The following is a 6,000-nucleotide window of genomic DNA, read 5'->3' as shown; positions in this document are numbered from 1 at the left end:
GGAGTGCAGTGGCGTGATCTCGGCTCACTGCAAGCTCCGCCTCCCGGGTTCACGCCATTCTCCCGCCTCAGCCTCCCAAGTAGCTGAGACTACAGGCGCCCGCCACCACGCCCGGCTAGTTTTTTGTATTTTTAGTAGAGACGGGGTTTCATCATGTTAGCCAGGATAGTCTCGATCTCCTGACCTCGTGATCCACCCGCCTCGGCCTCCCAAAGTGCTGGGATTACAGGCTTGAGCCACCGCGCCCGGCCTTTATCTTTTAAAGTTCACTTCTCAGCTGGGTGTGGTGTCTTACACCTGTAATACCAGCACTTTGGAGGAAAACAGGAGGATCACTGGAGGCCAGTAGTTCAAGACCAGCCTGGGCAACATAGCAAGACCCCCATCTCTACAAAAAAATGTATTAATACAAATTTTTAAAATAATGTAAAGTTTACTTCTCATCATTCCATGGTGTACCAAGTACAGTTTGACTTCTAGGTACTCTGTTGTCTGAATGAGTTTGAGAACTATTAGTACCAAGAAAAGCAGGACAGATAGCAGAGTTCTGAGTCTTAATTACTATCTATTGGCTTTTCTATGTCTCTAAGGCCTTTCAGGGGCACATTGTAATTCTAGTAATAAACACCACATTTGAACAGCAGTTTACAGTTGACAAAATGCTTTCACACACATTATCTCTTAATTTTTGCAACCAGTAAAATATAGCTCAATAAATAGACTTCCTTGGGCCGGGCGCGGTGGCTCAAGCCTGTAATCCCAGCACTTTGGGAGGCCGAGACGGGCGGATCACGAGGTCAGGAGATCAAGACCATCCTGGCTAACACGGTGAAACCCCGTCTCTACTAAAAATACAAAAAATTAGCCGGGCGTGGTGGCGGGCGCCTGTAGTCCCAGCTACTCGGAGGCTGAGGCGGGAGAATGGCGTGAACCCGGGAGGCAGAGCTTGCAGTGAGCCGAGATCGCGCCACTGCACTCCAGCCTGGGAGACACAGCGAGACTCCGTCTCAAAAAAATAAATAAATAAATAAATAAATAAATAGACTTCCTTATGTGAATGTACCGTAATGTATTATCTGTCTATTCATAGGCAATAAGGTTGTTTTAAATTTTTTACTATTATAAACAATACTGTGATAAGCATTGTGATGCATAATTATTTGCATATCTATAATTATTTCTTCTGAATATTCCTAAAAGTAGAATTGCTTATTCAAAGAATATGCCCACTGTAAAAGTTTTTAATATGTAAATTTAAAGTATTCCATATGGATTATGAAATTATTTTCATGTATTTTGCTACTATAAATTAAAAAGTGAAATTAACATGCAATTTTTTTCCTTTTTTTTTTTTTCCTAAAGATCCCTATTTCCATGACCAGGCACTGTGGCTCATGCCTGTAATCCCGGTATTTTGGGAGGCCAAGGCTAGAGGGTTACTTGAGACCAGGAGGTTGCAACCAGCCTGGGCAATGTAACAAGACCCCCATCTCTACAAAAAATGTTTTAAAAATTAGACAGGTGTGGTGTCATATCTGTAGTCCTAGCTACTTGGGAGGTTGAGGTAGGAGGATCCCTTGAGCCCAAGAGTTTGAGCCTGCAGTGAGCTGTGATCGTGCCACTGTACTCCAACCTGAGTGACAGACTGAGACCTGTCTCTAATAAAATAAAAGTCTATTTCCTCACATCCCATTCATCCCTCAGTCTACTCTGGCCTAGCTTCCACTGCCATCACTTTACCAAAACAGCTTTTGCTAAGGCCACTAATTACTCCCATAATTGTATATCCAGTGAACATTTTTTTGTTGTTTTTTTCAGGGACGAATTTCGCCCTGTCGCCCAGGCTGGAGTGCAGTGGCGCCATCTTGGCTAACTGCAACCTCTGTCTCCTGGGTTCAAGTGATTCTCCTGCCTCAGCCTCCTGAGTAGCTGGGATTACAGGTGCATGCCACCATGCCCGGCTAATTTTTGTATGTTTAGTAGAGACAGGGTTTTGCCATTTTGGCCAGGCTGGTCTCAAACTCCTGATCTCAGGTGATCCGCCTGCCTAGGCCTCCCAAAGTGCTGGGATTACAGATGTGAGCCACCGTGCCTGGCCTCCAGTGAACATATTTTATCCCTAACCTTACTTGTGTGCTTGGGAGATTTAACACTGTTGGCCGCTCCCCTTTCTGGAATCACTTCCTTGGTTCTCATGACACCACTGTCTTCTGGTTTTCCTCCTGCCCCTTGGACTGCTATTTCTCTTTTACACACTGTCAGTGTCACCAAGACCACACTTAGGTTCCATGGTTTTCTGGAAGAACTCACGGGACTCAGAAAATCTGCTGTGCTTATGTTTATTAAAAGTATGAGGATACGGGGCTGGGCGCGGTGGCTCATGCCTGTAATCCCAGCATTTTGGGAGGCCAAGGAGGGCGGATCACGAGGTTAGGATATTGAGACCATCCTGGCTAACACGGTGAAACCTCGTCTCTACTAAAAATACAAAAAAAGGCCGGGCGCGGTGGCTCACGCCTGTAATCCCAGCACTTTGGGAGGCTGAGGCGGGCGGATCACAAGGTCAGGAGATCGAGACCACGGTGAAACCCCGTCTCTACTAAAAATACAAAAAATTAGCCGGGCGCGGTTGTGGGCGCCTGTAGTCCCAGCTACTCGGGAGGCTGAGGCAGGAGAATGGCGTGAACCCGGGAGGCGGAGATTGCAGTGAGCCGAGATCGCGCAACTGCACTCCAGCCTGGGCGACAGAGCCAGACTCCGTCTCAAAAAAAAATAAAAAATAAAAAAATAAAAAATAAAAAATAAAAAAAAAAAAAAATAAAAATACAAAAAAAAAATTAGCCGGGTGTGGTGGCCGGCATCTGTAGTCCCAGCTACTCGGGAGGCTGAGGCAGGAGAATGGCGTGAACCCGGGAGGCGGAGGTTGCAGTGAGCGGAGACCATGCCACTGCACTCCAGTGTGGGCGACAGAGCAAGACTGTGTCTCAAAAAAAAAAAGTATGAAGATACGTATTAAAATCAACAAAGGGAAAAAGCACATGAAGGAAAATCCAGGAGAAAACAAACTCAAATGTCCCTTCCCATTAGAGCTCTATGAGCATTAATTCTCATTAATTAGAAGTGTGACTACACAAGTGAAGTGTTGCCAGCCAGGGAAACTTACCTAAGCCATAGTGTTCAGAGTTTTTGTATTGGGGGTCAGTCACATATGCGTGCAACACCCGCATGATTCACCTCAACTACTCAGACTCCATGCCCTCAGAGGTCAAACTGATACAGTGTGGCCCAAGGCCTCAGGCATACAAAAATACTCATTAGAGTATTCCAAGGACTTGGAAGTTACTTCCCAGGAGTTAGTCAAAGGCAATTCTAAAGACAAGCCTTTCTTTGGAATGTGCAAGGTTTGAGCAATCCAGTTAACCCTTTCCTGAGCACAGACTTACTACCTGTTGGGCTTTCTCAAATCTCAACTTTAGATTCCCTTCTCTTAATTTTCTTTCACTGGGCAAACTCATCCATGCTACAGGTTCATTTTCCATCTATGCAGTGATAACTCCTGAGAGTATATCTTCAGCCCAGGGCTGTTCTTTGAGGTCCAGGCCCATCTTGACAACTGCCTATTTAATGTTTCCATGTGGATGTCTTAAAGGCATCTCAAACTCAGCATGTCCAAGGCTCAGTAATCTTCCCCCAAACCTCCTGATCTTCTTCCACATTCCCTATCTCAGTGGCTGGTATTACATTCTCTTAGTAGCACTAGAAATAAAGATATTTAGAAAATATATCAATTGGGCCGGGTGCGGTGGCTCATGCCAGTAATCCTAGCACTTTGGGAGGCCGAGGTGGGTGGATCACCTGAGGTCAGGAGTTTGAGACCAGCCTGGCCAACATGGCAAAACCCCATCTCTACTAAAAATACAAAAATTAGGCATGGTGGCACGTGCCTGTAATCCCAGCTACGCGGGAAGCTGAGCCAGGAGAATTACTTGAACCTAGGAGGCAGAGGTTGCAGTGAGCCAAGATCATGCCACTGCACACCAGCATGGGCAACAGAGTGAGATTCTGTCTCAGGAAAAAAAAAAAAAAATCAACTGGCTTTTTGGATATAGGATGGCAGATTGGATGTAGGATGGGTCATCTTTGAAACCTACAACTTCTGACCCCTTGTATCTAATCTATTACCCAGTCCTGTCAATTTGACTTCCGAAATATTTGTCCAGATCCCTCCATTTGTCTCCATTTCCACTGTCACCACCACATGTCAACTTAACACCCTCAAAATATCACCCCCTTATCTCTGAGTGCACTGTGACTCCCCTGCAATCCATTGTGAAACTGCAATGAGAATAATCTTTTCAAAAAGGAACTGATCCCTCCTCCCCTAACCGCCATCCCCATGTCTTCCCATTGCTCTTAGAATGAAGAACAAAATCCTTAAGGGTTTATGACTTTATCATCTTACCCGGACTGCCTCTTCAACCACACCATGCCCTACTGTCCATTTGCTTTCTACATTCTAGATACACTGGCCTTCAGTTTCTTCACTGTGCTGTGCTCCCTCTTCCCTCAGGCCTTTTGCACATACTGTCCTCTAGCTGGAATGATCATTTCTCCACCCCTTCCCCCTCCCCACCACCCACTTTACAGAATTAATGCCTACTCAAACTTTGAGTCTCAGTTCAAGTAGTACTTCTTCAAAAAAGCTCCTGTCTAAATCAGTTTTCTTTGTTAGATGTTTTCATAGATCCCCGTTTGTCTCCTTCAGAGCTATTTGTGAGAAGCAGTATAGTTTAGTGGTTAAGAACAGGGGCCAGACTATCTGAGTTTAAATTCCAGCTCTGTTACCCACTGGCTTCAAGACCTTGGAAAACTTAACCTCTTTCTGCCTCAGTTTCATCATCTATAAGTGTGTATAATAGTTATCAACTATATTCATGTTATATATAATAAGTTGTTTAATGATTAAATTAATACATGGGAAGTATTGAGAACAAGGCCTTACACATAGAAGCACATGTTTTCTTTTATTGTTAATGTCTAGATTTGTAATAATGCATTCATAAGTGTTATTTTCTGATTTATAGTTGTCTCTCTCATTAAACTCCATGAAAGCAGAGATGATATCTATTTTTACTGCAAATAAAATTCACAGTGGTGGGCACGTAGGTGCTTATTAAATATTCAAAAAATTAATACGGTGGCTCAAGCCTGTAATCCCAGCACTTTGGGAGGCCGAGACGGGCGGATCACAAGGTCAGGAGATCGAGACCATCCTGGCTAACACGGTGAAACCCCATCTCTACTAAAAAATACAAAAAACTAGCCGGGTGAGGTGGCAGGCGCCTGTAGTCCCAGCTACTCGGGAGGCTGAGGCAGGAGAATGGCATAAACCCGGGAGGCGGAGCTTGCAGTGAGCTGAGATCCAGCCACTGCACTCCAGCCTGGGCGACAGAGCGAGACTCCGTATCCAAAAAAAAAAAAAAAAAAATTAATTAATAAATGATTCTTTTTTTTTAGATGGGGTCTTACTCTTATTGCCCAGGCTGGAGTGCAGTGGTAAGATCACAGCTCACTACAGCCTTGACCTCCCCAGGCTCAGGTGATCCTCCCACCTCAGCCTCCCGAGTAGCTGGGACTACAGGTACACTCTGCTATGTCCAACTAGTTTTTTGTATTTTTTGTAGAGACGAGGTCTTCCTATGTTGCCCAGGCTGGTCTCGAGTTCCTGGGCTCAAGCGATCTGCCTACCTCAGCCTCACAAAGTGCTGGGATTACAGGCATGAGTCACTGTGCCAAGCCACAATTAAGACTCTTTAAAGTGGATAAAAGAGTTTGCACATATTAAATGTTTTCTGATACTCATTGTGCAAGTCCTCTGAAGAAAGTTTATTTTGTTTAAAAGACAAGAGAGATTTGACCATGTTTCTGCTTAAGAAAAAGAACCAATAATGATACAGAGTTTGAAAATAAAGAAAGGAAAGCAGACTCCCTAGGAATCTG

Source organism: Macaca nemestrina, chromosome 1 (assembly GCF_043159975.1).
Source record: "Macaca nemestrina isolate mMacNem1 chromosome 1, mMacNem.hap1, whole genome shotgun sequence".
NCBI lineage: Eukaryota > Metazoa > Chordata > Mammalia > Primates > Cercopithecidae > Macaca > Macaca nemestrina.
This window is presented reverse-complemented; position numbering follows the sequence as displayed.